The following is a 17,654-nucleotide window of genomic DNA, read 5'->3' on the forward strand; positions in this document are numbered from 1 at the left end:
TGGTTGTTCCCCTGTACTCGGCACTGGTGAGGCCGCACCTCGAGTACTGTGTTCAGTTTGGGGCCCCTCACTACAGGAAAGACATTGAGCTGCTTGAGCGTGTCCAGAGGAGGGCAACCAAGTTGGTGAGGGGCCTTGAGCACAAGTCTTATGAGGAGCGGCTGAGGGAGCTGGGGCTGTTCAGTCTAGAAAAGAGGAGGCTGAGGGGAGATCTTATTGCTCTCTACAACTACCTGAAAGGGGGTTGTAGTGAGGTGGGTGCTGGTCTCTTCTGTCAGGTGTCTGGAGATAGGACGAGAGGAAATGGCCTCAAGTTGAGGCAAGGGAGATTTAGGTTAGATATTAGGAAAAATTTTTTTACTGAGAGGGTTGTCAAACATTGGAATGGGCTGCCCAGGGAAGTGGTTGAGTCACCATCCCTGGAGATATTCAAAAAGCGAGTGGACAGGGTACTTCAGAACATGGTTTAGGGGGCATGGTTAATGGTTGGACTCGATGATCTTGAAGGTCTTTTCCAACCGAAATGATTCTATGATTCTATGATTCTATGATCAACACAGGTTGGAAACTCATGTTCTTCAGTGGCTGGAGTTCATCAAGGTCATGTTATTATTTCTTCCAACAGGAGCATTCTGGGAATACATGACTTACTGGTACCACCTTCTCCTAATATCAAAAGCTAAGGAAAAAAGGTCAAATCTCCAGTTGCACACAGTAGCTTGGGCAAGTGCAAGAGCCAGCCCCAGCTGCTGTTCTTTCCCTCTGTTCTGGAGCACCACAGGCACAGAGAGGGTGCAGCTGGGGTAGGTCAAAACAGATAACTTGGCTGAGTCAAGATCCAAAAGCAGGAGAGGTGTCCTGGGCCTGAAGTATCATTTTGGACATAATAATTGCCTTGGTAGTATGATGGTCTCTGGAGACAGGGTCGACTTCACAGTCCTTTGGGCTTCCCCACGTTATTCTCTATCTTACAAAAATCTTGGTTAAAAGTTGTTATGGATGTGCCACAACTTATGTGGTAGGGACTGGTATGTGACACAATAAACTTCTGTGTTGTGCTGGACTCTGATGAAGAAAAGGCTGCTGCTGCTGCTGCTGCTGCTGCCACTGCCTCCATGCAGAAGTACAGGCTTCCTTACAGAAGTGAGCAAACTCTGCTGCCCTGAGGCTTGCTCTCACCACCGAGCCCTGTAGCATCCATAAGACAACAACAATTTCACCATATAGTGCAGCCCGAGCATCTGCAAGGACTTACCTAGAAGCAAGGTGCTATCTGGGGGCAGCACTCGTTCAGCCATGCCTGCAGACTTCACAGATTCTGCCTTTGACACCAAGTCCCATAAGTATGCAATTAGTTTTCCCACCTTGGCACAAGTATTTGATCTAGACTGACATCTCCGTTCTAGCATCTCTTCCACTTTCCAGCGGACTGATTTAGCAAATTACAGTATGTATGATAAATCTGGCTCCTATGTTGCACATAAAAAAACAATTCTAAAAGGACTTTCATGATAACTATTGTATGATCAAAGCACCTAGCATATCAAACTACATTTACCTCCCCAAGAACAATATTCATCCTGGTAGAAGAATAGTAACTACTCACATAAGACTTGCTTTCTTTGGTTTCCTCCTCATGCAATATCCTGACCAGTGATATGCAAAATTTCTTCCTGCAAACATAGGGTCTACAACTTACACATGTGGTTTAAAGACACCTCCTTTAAATTACTGCCTTCTCCAGGCATGTTTCAAAATGTATCAAGTAACAAGATATAACTGGTAAAGTTCACTGAACAGCTTCTTAGAGACTGGTACTGGGGTTCCAGAATATTTGGGGGCTCTTCAGAAACTCCTCCAGCTCTGTGCAGATTCAATAGGGTCTTGTTTTCCCACAGTTACATTTGCTTTGTAATGAAACCTGAGATTTGACTTCAACAACTGAAACAAAACTACTCATGTTAAAGGAGGGGAAAAGCACTTTAAACTTCTTTCTAGTCTAAATGTCTGGGGGGAAGTCAGGGGGAAAATGCCAGTACAAGCTTGTTCTCTGTGAAACTCTGTTCACTAGCAATATGAATAGGCCAAATTTTACTAATATCAGTATGTTAGTCAAAAGTATAAAAAGTATAATTTTTAGCTACTTGTGTATTTTGAAGACTGAATCTGTTAATGCTTTAAGGATCCTTTGGACCTGCTAAGTTGTAATTTATCATAAATTAGCAATTTACGCTGTATTAGAGCTCATGTTTTCCATAAAGAAAAAATAGATAGAGTCAATTAAATCATTTTGTTCTAATGTTAGTATCTGTTATCATGTAGTGCTCATTAACCACTCAGTGCATAAATGTGTAGCTGTAAGCTTAAGACGAGAGATTAAAATAGCTCTCAAATTTATTTAAGAATAGTAGGCAGCTCTCCAATCATAAAGTCTTGATCTATTTAAAGAGTAGTATGCTCTTTCTTACAGGACTAGCATTCTTTTAAATCAGAGCTCCTTTTAAAGCAATTAAAGACTTCAAATTTAATCAGAGTTCCTCTCCTGCAGTGGTGGTGGAAAACAGTCCATCAGAGTCCTGCTTTATGGGAACATAAAATGGTCTGGGCTAGCCCTCCACCATATGAAACCCCATCAGGGGTGAAATGAAACTCTGCAAATAAGCAGAAAACATTGCACTCCTATTAAATGCAAGTTCATGTCCCATGCATTGCCAGACAGTACTGGAACTTTGTGTATTTCACATCCAGAAACAGCACTTTTCTACAGCTAGATCTGGTGCAGCACATCTGAAACAAACTTATTTCTGCAGTGTATAGGAAAACACTTCAACAAGCACTTGAAAATCTGGAAGGAAGGTGACTGTGATGACTTCAACTGTGATTAGATATTTGCATAATTAGCTTTACTGTTCATAATCCACTTATGCAAAAAATAGTGTCCTAGACATCACAGTTGTTCCAGGGAGAGTTTATGTGGGCAGTGAAGGGTCAAGTGTACATTCCTGTTTCCAGGAAAAGACTAAACTCAGGGCTGTTGGTTAGGGCGAGGTTCACTCAGACTCTAATCACAAAAATAACTTCAGGTCTGCCCTCCTGGGTACCATCCACAGCACTGCATGGGGTCCTGGTGCTTCATTTGGGACATGGCTACAATGCAAGGTGACTGCCCAAGTGAGGCCTCCTGCAGTATCACTGCCCGAAGCCACCACCATAGCTAATGCACCAGCTGCCCATTATAGGAATTTGTATGTGATGTCTACTTAGGTAACTGCCACACTAACTTTGGGTATTTGCAGGTACTGCACTGGTTACAGAGGCCACATGTTTCACTCAGGACAGCTGACAAAGTCCTGCTCACACAGGAGGAAAAAAAAAAAAATAATGAAAGCATCCTAACGAGATTAAACCTCAAAGTTGTTTCCCAGTCTTATCTCTTCCAACTGCTGAACATGACAAGATCATAGATTAGGATCATAGAATCATAGAATGGTTTGGGTTGGAAGGGACCTTTAAAGGTCATCTAGTCCAAACCCCCTTCAATGAGCAGGGACATCTTCAACTAGATCAGGTTGCTCAGAGCCCCGTCCAACCTGACCTTAAATGTTCCCAGGGATGGGGCATCTACCACCTCTCTGGGCAACCTGTTCCAGTGTTTCACCACCCTCATCACAAAAAACCTCTTCCTTACATTTAGTCTGAATCTACCCTCTTTCAGTTTAAAACCATCACTGCTCATCCTATCACTACACTCCCTGTTAAAGGGTCCCTCCCCACCTCTCCTGTAGGCCCCCTTTAAGTACTGGAAGGCTGCTATAAGGTCTCCCCCAAGCCTTCTCTTCTCCAGGCTGAACAACCCCAACTCTCTCAGCCTTTCCTTACAGGAGAGATGTTCCAACCCTCTGATAATTTTTGTGGCCCTCCTCTAGACCCATTCCAACAGGTCCATGTCTTTCCTGTACTAAGGACTCCAGAGCTGGACACAGTACTGCAGGTGGGGTCTCACCAGAGCGGAGTAGAGGGGCAGAATCACCTCCTCGACCTGCTGGCCACGCTTCTTTTGATGCAGCCCAGGACACAGTTGGCTTTCTGGGCTGCAAGCACACATTGCTGGTGTCCAGTTTTTCATCCACCAGTGCCCCCAAGTACTTCTCTGCAGAGCTGCTCTCAATCCCTTCATTGCCAGCCTGTATTGATACCAGGGGTTGCCCCGACCCATGTGCAGGACCTTGCACTTGGCCTTGTTAAACCTCATGAGGTTCACATATGCCCACTTGTCCGGGTCCCTCTGAATGGCATCCCACCCCTCAGGCATATCAACCACACCACTCAGCTTGGTGTCATCTATAAACTTGCTGAGGGTGCACTTGATCCCACCATCTATGTCCCTGGTGAAGATACTAAACAGTACTGGTCGCAATATGGTCCATAGACTTATGTATATTCAGATTCCTCAGGTGGTCACGAACCTGATCTTCTTTTACAGTGGGAGGGACTTTGCTCCCCCAGTCCCTGTCTTGCAGTCCATCTACTCAAGGGGTGTGGGAAGAGAGATTGCCAGTGAAGACTGAGGCAAAAATGTTATTGAGTACCTCAGCCTTCTCCTTGTCCATTGTTACCAGATTGCCAGTCATGCTCATCAGGGGCTACGCTTTCTTTGACCTTCCTTTTCTTGCTGATGTACCTATGGAAGCCCCTCTTATTATTCTTTGCATCCCTTGCCAGGTTCAACTCCATCTGCACCTTGGCCTTCCTGACCCCATCCCTACACACACAACCAGCCAGCATCCCTATACTCTTCCCAGAATACCTGTCCTTGCTTCCACTGCCTATGCATTTCCTTCTTGCCCTTTAGTTTGACCGGCAAGTCTTGACTTATCCATGACAGTCTCTTGCCTTTCTTTCCTGATTTCTTACACATGGAGATCAAGAGCTCTTCTGTTCTATGGAAAATGTCCTTAAAGATCTGCCAGCTCTGTTCTGGTCCCTTGTGCCTGAGGGCAGTTTCCCAGGGGGTCTTATTGACTAACTCTTTGAACAGCTGGAATTTTGCTTTCCTAAAATTCAGGATCCTGAATTTGCTCTTCACCTGTCCCCTATCCATCAGGACTGCAAACTCCACTAGTGCATGATCACTGCAGCCCAGGCTGCCTCCAATCTTGACATCACCAATTAGCTCACTTGTGCTGGTGACCATCAGGTCCAGTATTGCATCCCCTCTGGTAGGGCTATTACCTGGCTTAAGAAGTTATCCTTAATGCGTTCCAGGAGTCTCCTGGATTGCCTACAGCTCATCATGCTACTTTTCCACAGGTGTCAGGGTGGTTGAAGTCCCCTAGTGGAATGAGAGCCTGGCAGCGCGATGCTTCCTGTAGCTGGAGTAAGAGTCTTTGTCAATAGGGTCCTCTTGATCGGGCGGCCTGTAGTAGACACCAACCACAAGGTTCCCTTTGTTGCCTCGGTCTCTAATTCCTACCCATAAGCTTTCAACCTGCTTGTGCCTATTCTTCAGAGACAGCACTTCACAATCTATCCATTTCTTGGCATAGAGGGCAGCCCCTCCACACCTCCTTCCTCATTTGTCCCTTCTGAACAGCCTGTAGCCATCAATAGCTGCACTCCAGTCATGGGCTTCGTCCCACCAAGTTTCAGTAATGGCAACCAGGTCATAGCTTTCTAGCAGCACGGTGGCTTCCAACTCCTCCTGTTTGTTTGAAGATTATAATAGGGAGGCTATCCAGCTCTCTGGGGATGGTGTTTACCTGCCAAGGGGAAGTCCATTGGGACCTAGTGAGGTGGAATGACCCAAGTCAGTGACCGGCACCCTCCACAACAGGCTGGGGAGTGTGGCACAGTACTTCTTACCTCCCTATTTATTCTCTGAGATCTCACAGCTCTTTGGTAAGGTCCATGGTCCATGCTCATCTTTCCAAGCTTACTGCTCCCTTTCAGGTCAGTGGTGGTGAGGAAGGAAATGGCGTCTCTGATGTGTAACAAGACTCCTCTCCCTTCCTCCCTGGCCAAGAGGAGCACAGAACACAGTCTGTTTCTAGATGCCCTGTAGCTTCGCTTGGATGCAGTGTGAAAAATCCTCCGGACACCGCCTGGGGGAGTTTTGCTCAGGGCTGTATTGACAGCAGATCTGGGGTGAGAAGTTTCCCCTGGGTCACATTGGAAGGAAGCGTAAAAAGGATCAGCAACACTCTGTGTCTAAGGTATTGCAGCATGTTTTGCCCTGGAGGGAGCAGGTACACAGTATCTGTGGTATATTAGTCTCTCCTGGTTCTGCACAAGGCTCACCCTACAGTATACTGAGGACTGAAATACCTTATTCCCGCTACAGTCTTCTGTTTTGAAATAGGGCACACAGACAAAAGTTCACAGGGTGCACCAGGCACAGAGGTGCTCTTAAAGGTTCCTTGCAGCTCTCATATTGATGGCATCCCTCTCTGACTCTTCAGATGCTATGGGTCATTTAAGCCTTAAGGCACCAAAGAAAACAAGAGAGGGAGGGCAAAGTTTCTGGGGCTTGTCTGGATTGGTATATTTATAGCAAACAGTAGGAAAGAAGTAAATCAATTCAGTATTTACATTCTTGGAAAACAGAAACCGCTTAACTATTTTACAGGGCTGTTCTTCCACTTTTTGCAGAAGTTGAGCCCTAATATCTATTGCACTAATAATGCCTAACGCTGCCTCATGAGCAAGCCTATCAGCTCCAAGAGAAGAGAACAACACCACATTATCTTCTAAAAACATCAAGGAAAGCAAGAGTCTCTTATATTTGCTTAAATAGAGGCAAACACTTCTCTTTATTTAACATAGATCTAGTCTTACAGTCCAATTGAGAATGCCTTCCTGTAGAACACTACATGCTATTCAGGACAACAGAGCTCCTTAAAATTTTAACAAAAAGCTTTTTCATGGATTTTTTTTCTTTGATTGAAAACTCCCTGCTGGGGGGCATAAAGTTTTGGGGGGTGGATAATATGCTCAGTGCAAAAGAAAATGCTAAACATGTGAGAAAAAGGGATAGACAAGTTTCTAATTTGTCTCACAACATTCTCAACATGTCACCCATTTAACTTCCAAATTATTTGTAGGGATTTGCCTTTTCACAGTCCCCATGCTTTTCTACAGCTCTTTTCTGGTTGGCACTGATTTAACTTGTGATTTTAAATACTGAGCTCCTACCTTCATGCACGGACACAGCTCCCAAATGAATAAAGAGTACATTTCTTCAAGGTCGAAGCAAGATATGATGGGATGAACTGACCTAACACAACTAACAGCACAAGCTGCTGTACTTTCCTCCAGTCTGGGGTCTTGTTGCACCTCTCAATAACCCAGCTAAATTTAATACCCTGGCAGAAACATAATCTACCAAAACAAGCCAAAGGTCTTCTGCTCTGTGAGTTGAATTGATGCATGGGAGGATGTTCAGAAAGAGCTAGGTCTGAACAGGTTACAGTGAGGCTTGGAGGGACAAGGCAGGGAAGATCTTCCACCCTTTCTAAGATGAAGCAGTTGCTTAGGCTGTCTGTCTGGTAGAACTGCACTGTCCCCATGTGGATACAGATGTAAGTAGCTTTGTGCCATACACTGCAGTAACTTCTCTCATTAACCCTAGGAACATATCTGCCAGCACTAAGTACCTTCACAGCACTATAGCTGAATCCATGCAAGATATTGGGACAGAAAACATACACAACACACTAACCGTGCTCTTACAATTATGAAAATACAACCTGTGTGTGAGCAAGACTTTACTTGCTGGGATTAGCAAGTTGCAAAGACAAAGTGATTTTTACAACTGTACAATAATACCTAGATGTGTCACTGAAAATTAACACCAACATTCCTTTGAAGACTGCTTTGAGGCCATCTGAGAGGCTTTGTACACTTACTACCTTGTACACTCACCTGTGCCAAAGCTAACTGCATGAGTGCAGGAACGGTAGTGAAACCTCTAAAGAAAATACACACATCTTGCTGATGGCATTAGGAGGAACAATTCATCGTACATGTCATATTCTTCCCTTCTGGTGAGGATGCTACCCTCGCCTCTTTTTAACTATTTAGTTTTTCCTCTCCTTTGTTCAAAAACTGACATACTTTGGTTAGATGCTTGGCGATACATGTACACAGAATTTAATTTTGGCTCAAGGTGTTTGTCTCAGGAGCCCAAAGTTGCACATGTTTATGCCAAGAATGTCCAAAACTCAGTTACTCTTTGTTCTGTTGCATCTAGGAGGGTATCCATCTCTGCTGTGCACAAAACCCGAGGAGCAGTCCTGCTCAGCAGAGGCAATGAAAAGCCAGACAGCTCTGTTCTGATTCAATACAGTCTGCCATGAGGTGTTATTTTCATTTCTGTATCTGCAATATTAAAGAGGAAGGAGACAGAAACGTGTGTTTCTTGTGGCTTTGTTACTTCAAATACTCCATGCTATGTCATCTCAAGATTTGCTTGTTTCTGGCATGCTGACATTTCACAACCTACAGTGAACAGGAAGACACCAAGAATTATTCTGTTTACTTCTAGATGTGGAACACACATTGCTCATAATTGAATGGCAGCATCATAAAAACATGTGGTAGTTACAAAGTTTGGCAGCCTTGTATGAAAATTGCCCTCAACCTTTTTAGTCCTTGCTATATGCTACCAACTGCACGTAACTAGTCTGGCTTTGTGCTCTCAGCAAAGCATTTAGCCAGGATGTGTTACAAAATGACTGGAGGTAGGAGAAGGAGAGTGGAGAGAATTGTATTTCCCAAAGTTTTCAAGGCAGGATTGGTACCTGTGTTTCCTGAGATAAAACGCAGCTCAAAAATTATGTATTTTGAGGTGTAGAATGAAAGTGGAGAAATAAAGTACAAAGCACCCCAAATACTGAAAATGCATGCATGATTTGAAGACTGATTCCTGCACTGCAAAGTCTTTATGTTAACCCTGTTGCTAGCTGGATAGCCTTTACTCAGAAAACTGATAGTAGCTGGTATTATAACGGTCTATTTCCTCTGTTCTTCTAAATGAAGCACAGCTGAAGATGGAATGATGTGCAATGTTGTCTTTGTATTCTGGAGGATGTGGCTGCTTTGTATCTTTCCTCATTGTGCAGAAGAAATCCACATCTGAGAATTCATTCTGTAGGTTCATAATTGCATGCAGATGATCACAAGTTGGGGTCTGATCTTTCCTGTCTTCATAATACATAGTACTTTAGTCATTCCCTGGGATTAAACTCCTGACATTCATAGCCAAGAGCCCAGGCGGCTACAACCTGAATTAAAGTCAGACTTAAGAATAGATATGCAAAAGTGTGAAATTCATATATACCAGCAAGCACCAAAGTGCCAATTTGGGTTCTAAACTATCTTTTCATCTCTGCTTTGGACTTTCAACCATAAACCTGGAGTTGGACACCTAACCCAGTTCACCCTGGTTTCCTACCCAAGATGATAATCTACTAGATGATGAACCCTAGTGAATAAAGCACTTGGTTCAAGTTCCTATTTCAAATCAAGTGGAACAAGTCTGAGTGTACCCAGTATCAGTGCATCACCTATCAAAAGACCAACGTATCTTCACCTGTGTTCTTGGCTGCACCAATCTCAGATACACAGATGCTGCCTGGGAGCTCAGAGTCTCGATGCCACAGGCATGGGAAGAGTGAGTTTGGGAATCCTGCACCAGAGCCTCCATCTTCTTCTGGCATTGTGAGCAGGTACTCAAAGGCGGGTCATGTCTTTCTAAGTCAGCTCACTGGCAGAAAATTTAACACCTATAAAATTAAGAAGAAGCTAATAATGTTGTTTCTAAGAAGGTAATTGTTGACTAAATATTAGACTTCTACATTCAGCTCCCAAATCCCCTGGCTTGGACACAAAAGAGGATACACAGAGTACAGATGCTGAATAGGGGCATTACACATCTATTGAAACAGGGTTAAGAAATTCTCACTAAAACATGGCACAGCTGTCTTGCAACACGACATCCTGTTTCAGGTGCTGCACTGGCCCTGCTAAGTCATGGCAACACTGTCCTGAAGAACCACCCTTCTTTTACAACAGGAAGGTTGCATTTCTTTAATAACTACTTAAGAAACATCTGATACACTATGGGATGCTTTTCGTACTCCCACTATGTTACCTCCAATTGAATGACAGCAAAATTCGGACCAAGAAGATGACTCCATGCTGCTGGTTCATGTGATAATTTAGGATCCATGAGGCAGTGGTTTAATTCACCACCTTTTGCTAGTGACTTTTGATGTGGTCCCAAGTGACTTGCTTAAATCTTCCTTTCCTACAACCACTTTTTTATAAACCTGGATGTTGCCATTTACCTGCATATACTGATGACTACTTACTCTCCACCCTTCCCTGAGCACACATACACAGGCAGATGAGCACTCAAATACCACCATAGTGGAGGCTACTGGAGAACTTAGATAAAGTCAGTGTAAGCAAGAAGAAAGAGAAGACCCCTCCTGTCCTTCACATAATGCATGTCCCTGCAGGACTATGGAAAGCACTGGCAGAAAAAGTGTTACTTTCCTTTAAATTATTTAATTACTTTAAATATATGCAACCTGAGGATAATTTGCTGCTGATGGAACTATTTTTAACTGGTGTGATGGTGGCAATATTGGACTATTAATCAAGTGTCAGGACTAGCTATTGTTCATACCCATAATAGGAAAATATACCTCACGAGTCTACAATATAAGACTGCTGGTACACACAGCTGTTTAAGTATTGGGGTCTTTCTGAAGTGCAAACTAATAAGAGTTCACTAAAACAACGTGTTTTAACTAGATTTGCAGGGGGGAAAAAACTGCACATTTTCTGCAACGCAGAAAAAAATACCATATAGGACTGCTGGTTCATTGCATTCCCTGGGAACTTGGACATTATGGCTGAAGGGTTTCAAGAGAAACAAGTGTGGGAGTAATTAAAGAAAAATATTTTTTAAATAATTCCAAAGAACCTTTATTCTAAAAACTGAATGGAAAGTTGTCCAAAATCAATTACCTAGGTGTGCAGAGTGGAGCCAGCAAGAGAGAACAAATGGGGCTTAGTGAGTTACAAACCTAAATCTGAAGTGGCGCAGTCCCTGCAACAGCAGTGGCAGGCAGCTTGAGGCTACTCCAGCAGTCGGCATGCCCAGGAATGACTGCAGTGCTGGGGGACGCCGGGGACCCTCTGCTGCTGGATGGAAAAAGGAGTCATGTAAAGCAACAGCAGGGCTTATTTACTGAGAGAGTCCTTGGCTCCAGGGTGGATTCATGTGAGCCTCCTTTCCTCCTGGGACACCACTGAAAAGCAGATATTGGAGCAGACAATTTGCTCCCTGTATTTAAACAGCTGCCTCAGCCCCTCTGTCCTTCTACTTTGTTTCATCACTTCCTTCTTTAGTCATGTCCCATATGTAAAATGCAGTTACACTTAAGAAGAAACCTGTAACTCTGCTAGAGGATTTGTGTCTGTCCTTCTACCCTCTTTCCAACAGATCACACCAGAAAGTCTGTCCTGGAGAGAAATTGAATCTGTGGCAGTTTTCTTCTCCTATTCAAAACTGACTTTGACTTGAAGATTTCAGTTAAAGAAGAAAAAAACGCTACACCCTGCTGACAGACACAAGCAGAAGAAATAAAAATAAGAACAAAACAGGCAAGGGACCATTTTGGTTATACAAGCATACAGGCTGAAGCACAGCCAGGAGAATAAATGAGCAGACATGACAAAGAATGAGAAGGTTAAAGCAAAATAATGAAGCCATGTGAGAGAGAGTCATTTAAGAATTCTGGAGCCTTTTTGCAAAAAGAAGAAGGATAAGAAGAAAGATCCTAGCAAGGACACCACGAGCCATTAATTTCTTTCTGAGAAATGTGTTGTGTTGAAAAGTCACCTTTTCTTTGCCTTTAGTTTCAGCCTTCTTGTTGTTTCTGCAGCATCCAATATTAATTAAAATGAAAAAGTATGTGACAGAAGAACACAGCAGGAAAAAGGAGGGCAAATTTTGAATTCAAATTTTTAAATCCCTCTCAGAAGTTTTTTAATGGCCTTCGTTTGCATCAATATCAGTCTTCTTGCAGGAGAAATCACAGTTTGCTTCATCTCTAAGTCCTAATTGCTATAAAAGGATTTTTAAAGGTGTTCCTTTTGAAGTGTGCATTTACATTTTGGAAAAGAGTAACTCCTGTACATAGCCCCAGTAAAACAGCTAATCTCTCAAGCAGCTAGTCACATAAAATCTGTTCATTTCTTGGCAACACCTAGGAGCACCAGGAACAAATGAGTATGAAACTGTGCTACTGCTAGACAAGTACAGAGCCTGAAAACAGCCTCTTTTCCTTACAACTTAAGTATGCATTGTAGGCATTGCTCAGTATGTTGCTTTCTATTTTTCCAAGCATGTGGAAGAAAGGGTTAAATTGAGGATGCTGTACCCTCTGCCATTTGTCACTGCATTCCATCCAGAGCAGGGGGCTCTGGCTGACCAAAGCATCCAGCATGCCTGATCTTTGCCTCTTGGCCAAGCAATACAGTGCTATTTGCAAGCTCTGCTGTATTACTTTCATGCAGGATAAGATAATTCATTTTGAGTGCAGAGCAGCATTTCCTGTGCCCTCAGACATGCCAGTCCCCAGGAGGCTGGAGTTCGCTGCCTGCAAGGTGGAGCAGTGAGAAGGCTGCAGCTGGTCTGCAAGACAGGGCATTCTCCTACAAAGATCTTTTCCTCTCTAATCATGATTTACCTGCTCTGCTTCTTTCTTCTCCTGCAGAAAAGCTCTAGAGCAGTATATTTTCCCCGTGCTGCTGAATTCATTTAAGCAATCAGTTTTCTTGTCTCTGCACTTCTGTTTTTGTTGCTGCTAGAAGTAGAAAGGCCAAAATGCCATGAGAAAAATTACTCTCACAACATTTCAAGCATTGCTAAAACAAAAATGTATTTACATTTTGGAAAATGCTTGCCCTTTTAAGAGCTCTAGTCCAATTTTGGGGGCCCAAGTTATGTGAATCAGTTAGGGATATTTTTGTCCATTCTCTTCTCTTAATATTAACATGGAGCACAACTCGCTTCTGCTGCATGCCACATTTATCTAGTCAATACAAGTACAAAGTGGAGCAAAACTGAATGAGAATGACTGGGTTTTCTACTGGTTTCAAATCGGTCTTAAAGCAAGACAGCTGCTGAAAGAGAATGAGAAGCCAGGTACATGGGGATATGTTCATACTCCTTAATGTCTCTGTGCCATGTTTAACCTTGAAGGTCCAAATACAACATAAAAGTTAGATACTTATGCTCACAAAAACTTTTACAGTGAAACTTTTATACTTACAATACAAAAGTTAGGTGAAGGAAGCAAGGGAGGCTCTCACAGGGAGAGAATAAAATAAGGTTTCTGGTCACAGTTCTGCTCTGACCCGCTGCAAATCTGATCCTTTCCTATAAAATTTGCTACAGGCGCTATCAAATAGCAATATGTTATGCATTATCTATCCTGTGACCTCCTGCCATGTCTCCTTTAACAGAAAGCTTTCAGCAAAGGAGCAATTTAATTTTGTAAAGCTGTTTACTTTTGTTACACTCCCTAAAGTGAAGCATGTTGTTTTAAGGCACATTGGTGAAAAGTCTAGATCTGCTTATTAGACTGAAATTAGACATTTCAAGTCTCCACAAATACAACTATTTCAAGATTTGGCAGTGACTTTAAGTGAATAGGAAGGGGCTTCCTAACCACAAAGAATGTACAAGTAGTTACTTTAATCTTCTATAAAGTCAGAAGCAGTTGGTGTGTTGTAAGAAAAGCCACTGCTGGCAGATGAACAATTGTTTAGTTCCCTCATCTGTAGTTACAAGCATGACTCAAACATAATGTGACCATGTCTAAGACCCCAAAATGTAATAACTGAAAATCTTTCCAAAAGATCACATTTACTCAGTTTTAAAGCCTGCAAGTTTCTGTGACAGAAAATCCTTGAAAGTGCATAGGTGGGGTAGAGATGCAGACAGATTAGGCACCCTAGCATGCAGCCCATCGCCTGTGCCATTGAGGTGACACATGCGGGCTTCCCAGGGACACAGCCACCCCAGCACCAAGGAGCCTCACCAGATGCCTGGTCTGGGCAGGGAGGAGCAGCCGGGGCTGCACGTGGAGACCTCCTGGGAGGAAACAGGGACCAGATGATCAGTGCAGCAGAAACCAGGAAGCCCTTTGAACGTTAATCGCAGTGATGACGGCCACACAGATAGGCCACCCGCTCCTTGGGTGAGTTTCAGCAGCAGGTGGAAGTCAAGGGGAGGAAAGGAGGTGCTGGAGTAGGCTGTCCTCCTCCATCCCTGGTCACTGCTTTCCAAGTCTGCCCTGAAGGCAGAAAAGGAGAGCCATGGTGGTCAAGTCTGGACTCTGACTGCAGCAGCTGGAACACCTCTAAGGTGACTCTGAGGAGAGGCTGAGGAAGTGGGAAGATATTTAACACCTAGGCTTAGATAAAAATTGCAGTTTACATTTTATTTTAGCTGTTTTCAGTCCTATAAAAAAAGCCTGACTTCAGATCTCACTGAAAAAGAATTTTTGCTTTCTTCTACTCTCAAGCACTCTCTTGGTGCTGCAGGGAAATCAGGATAAACCCAACAGTGGGCTGTCTCCATAGGGAACAGATGTAGGACACAACAAGGGGAAACACAGACCACTCGGAGGGAGCTGCACGCAGCAGATGTGTTGTGGGAGGCTTAGGGCCAGGGGAAGGTGACCTGCCAGCCTGCCATGGACCACCATGCTGCAGTCCATGTACCGCAAGAGGCTGAATTACTCCCTGCAAGGAGTAATTGACCGAGAGAGATCCTGGGGCCCTCAGAGAGCCCCAGCACCACAGCCGCCCTCATCTCCTCTAATCAAAGAGAAGCATAAGCCCAGTGGACTTAGCTCTGAACATGTATTAGGAAAACTGAGCCTATGCATTTCTCCCACACGCATGCTTCTCCAGACACACTGTCTACAGTATCAGGTTTTGAAGAGGGGAAAGCTTATAGCTGGCAGTCAGGAGTGGAAACCTGGGTTAAAAGGGACTCAGGGTAGCTTTCCTTTTCACTAAACCTACAAAATACCCTAAAAGAAGTGGAGCATGCTTGAACACCAGAGGTAACCCTTTGCACCACGAGCCCTTTCTGAAGTCCACGTGATCATCTGCTTACTCCATGTAGATATACCACCACTTGCAGGGCCTCCCAGCCTAAAGCAAAAAGAATTATTGCTATTGCATGTCTGTTTCCCTGGGGTATAAGTCCTAAACCTTTCCCCGTGCTGTGTGACAAGGGGGCAAAAAAAAAAAATAAAAGCCAAACAAAGCCTGTAAAGTCTGTTGAGGCTCTGTTCTACAGAAAATCTATCTTTCTCTAAATTTGAGGTTTGGACAAGGTCAGATCAGTACTTCCAGGCTAAGCTGGCAAAAAATATTGATAATTCAATTAAAACACGGCTTTCTTTTATGGTAAGATCAAATATACAGCACAAGTTTTTTTCCAAGAAGCAGTCATAAGAATTTCAGACCTGCAGATGCTCACTGATATCTTATGTGATTTAGCACGAGAAATTTAAGCTGAACCTGTAGCAGCAGGATGCGAAGCTGATTGATAGTCCTGTTTTATCTGCTAGAGTGGCTCACAGAGAAACTCAATTCAGTTGGCCTTCACTTTCCAGGAGCCTGGAGCATCTGATGTGTGCTGAAGTTAGGAGAGGTACCATAACTCTACAAGCAGATCTGAGCAGGCCACTGACTTTGGGAGGAGATGGACCAGGAGATCCCCCAGCTCAAGAAGGAAGTACTCAAGTTTTCTCTTGACTACATGGAAACGGTTACATTAATCACTGTAAACTAGTAAAAATAAGCCAATAGATGTGTAATTCCATGTTTTGGTGAAAGTAGGGAATATGAATCCAGAAGTGCTATTTCTCCTAATGTTCACATAACAGTTATCTCGGGTATTACCTCATCACTTGCCCCAAAGGCACATGTCAGCACACGTGTCACAGTGCAGCCATCAGTCAGCTTGTTCATAGCATTCAGCACAGAGAGACACTGCCAAACAGGAGGAAGCCTAACGGGGGGCCACCGGGATGCTCAGGACACATGCCCTGCCAGAAGAGGCTGTCCAGCCTGGAGAAGGCAAGGCTTCAGGGGGACCTTCTTGCTGCTACCAGCCACTTAATGGAGGGTGTAGAGATGTTGGAGTCAGACTCTTCTCATATGTGCTCAGTGGAAGGACAAGAGACAACAGACACAAGCTGGAACATGGGAAACTCCAACTTGGTATAAGGGAAAAAAATTGCACTCTGAGGATAGTCAAATGCTGAAACAGATGCTGTAAATCTCCATCTGTGGAGATATTCAAAACCCAACCACACCTACCATGAACAATCTGTTTCAACTGGATCTGCTTTGAGCAGGATTTTGGATTAGGAAGCCCCAGAGGTCCTTTCTGACCTGCATGACTATGATCTGATTCTGTAATTCTGAACATAACCACAGTTTCCACTAAAGTAATAAAATAACCAATATCCTTAAAGCAAATCATTCAACCATCATTTGCTTCAATCCACTGGTATTTAGACTACTTTTCGTCATTCTTCATTTTGTCTAGCCTTTAAGGTCTTTACAATAAGAGTAATGAGGCATTATTGCCAGTTATGCTGCACTTTCTAAGAATTTTAGATTTACCTCCTCTATGATACTATGTAATGTTGTTCATCCCAGTCCGTTCTGTATCTTTCCTCTCTTATTTGTGGGTTCTTTAATTTTCAAGTCCATCAGACAGACATCTCCACTCCCAACTGTGGTTAAGCTTAAAATCACACACATGTACATGCACCAGTAAAGAAACAGAAAATCAACTTCCATGGATAGGAAGGGTGATAAATGTTGATCTCAGGTTTCATTGTTCCATACAATGGACTTGGAATAAAGAACTTTGGCTGGGGTTGGTTTTTTTCTTTTTTAACTGCACTGTATTGTATTTGATGGCTGCTTCCAACTTATAGCTTCAGGGCTTCATGGGACACTGGTGTGTTCAGTGGAGTAAAACTTCTCCACTCTGCTACAACTCTACTAAGAATAAAGTATATCTGAGAACTCAAGACCCATAGTTATCTTATTAATTCAGGTTCAAAAATGGTGATTAAATTGCTGTGCACTTTCTCTCCTCTTTACACATGCGCCACTTTCCCCCTCTCAATCTTCCTGAAGAGTGGTATCACTAACCCCAAGTGTAGGTAAGCAAAATTTGCCCGTTGCTGATTTGGAACCTATAGGGCTTACTTGCTTTTCTCCAGCCACTTTGGAACAATAAAGTTTTCCCATTTCTACATCTTTGCATCAGTTCTTCATTTCTATAGCTTTGCATCTGTTCCTTTGGTCAGACAAAAAAAACTGGAAAACCTCACTCTGCCAAAGTAAAACAAGAAACTTTTTTGCTCTTTCTCTTGTCTCCATTCTTTCCACCTTTCCACCAAATCCCCTCTCCTTCAGCAACAATTTCTAGCCACATTCCACTGACTGGATTTGCCTGCTGTGCAAAGTGATTTTCACTAATCTGCTACTTAGTAGGTAATTGTTAAAACAATTTGTCCATATTCATCAGTGGTGTAACA

The 17,654-nt window shown here is 43.3% G+C and overlaps 1 long non-coding RNA gene across 1 annotated transcript in view; it reads right to left on the minus strand.

Annotated features, from left to right (window-relative positions):
• Positions 1–3,665: 3,665 nt before the first annotated feature.
• The window catches only part of LOC128137530 (uncharacterized), a 37,221-nt gene continuing 23,232 nt past the window's right edge, over positions 3,666–17,654 (minus strand). The window contains exon 3 of the long non-coding RNA XR_008233720.1: positions 3,666–3,679. This is a non-coding gene — a long non-coding RNA (uncharacterized LOC128137530). The remainder of the gene's footprint in view (positions 3,680–17,654) is intronic.

This window comes from Harpia harpyja, chromosome Z (assembly GCF_026419915.1).
Source record: "Harpia harpyja isolate bHarHar1 chromosome Z, bHarHar1 primary haplotype, whole genome shotgun sequence".
NCBI classification, from domain to species: domain Eukaryota; kingdom Metazoa; phylum Chordata; class Aves; order Accipitriformes; family Accipitridae; genus Harpia; species Harpia harpyja.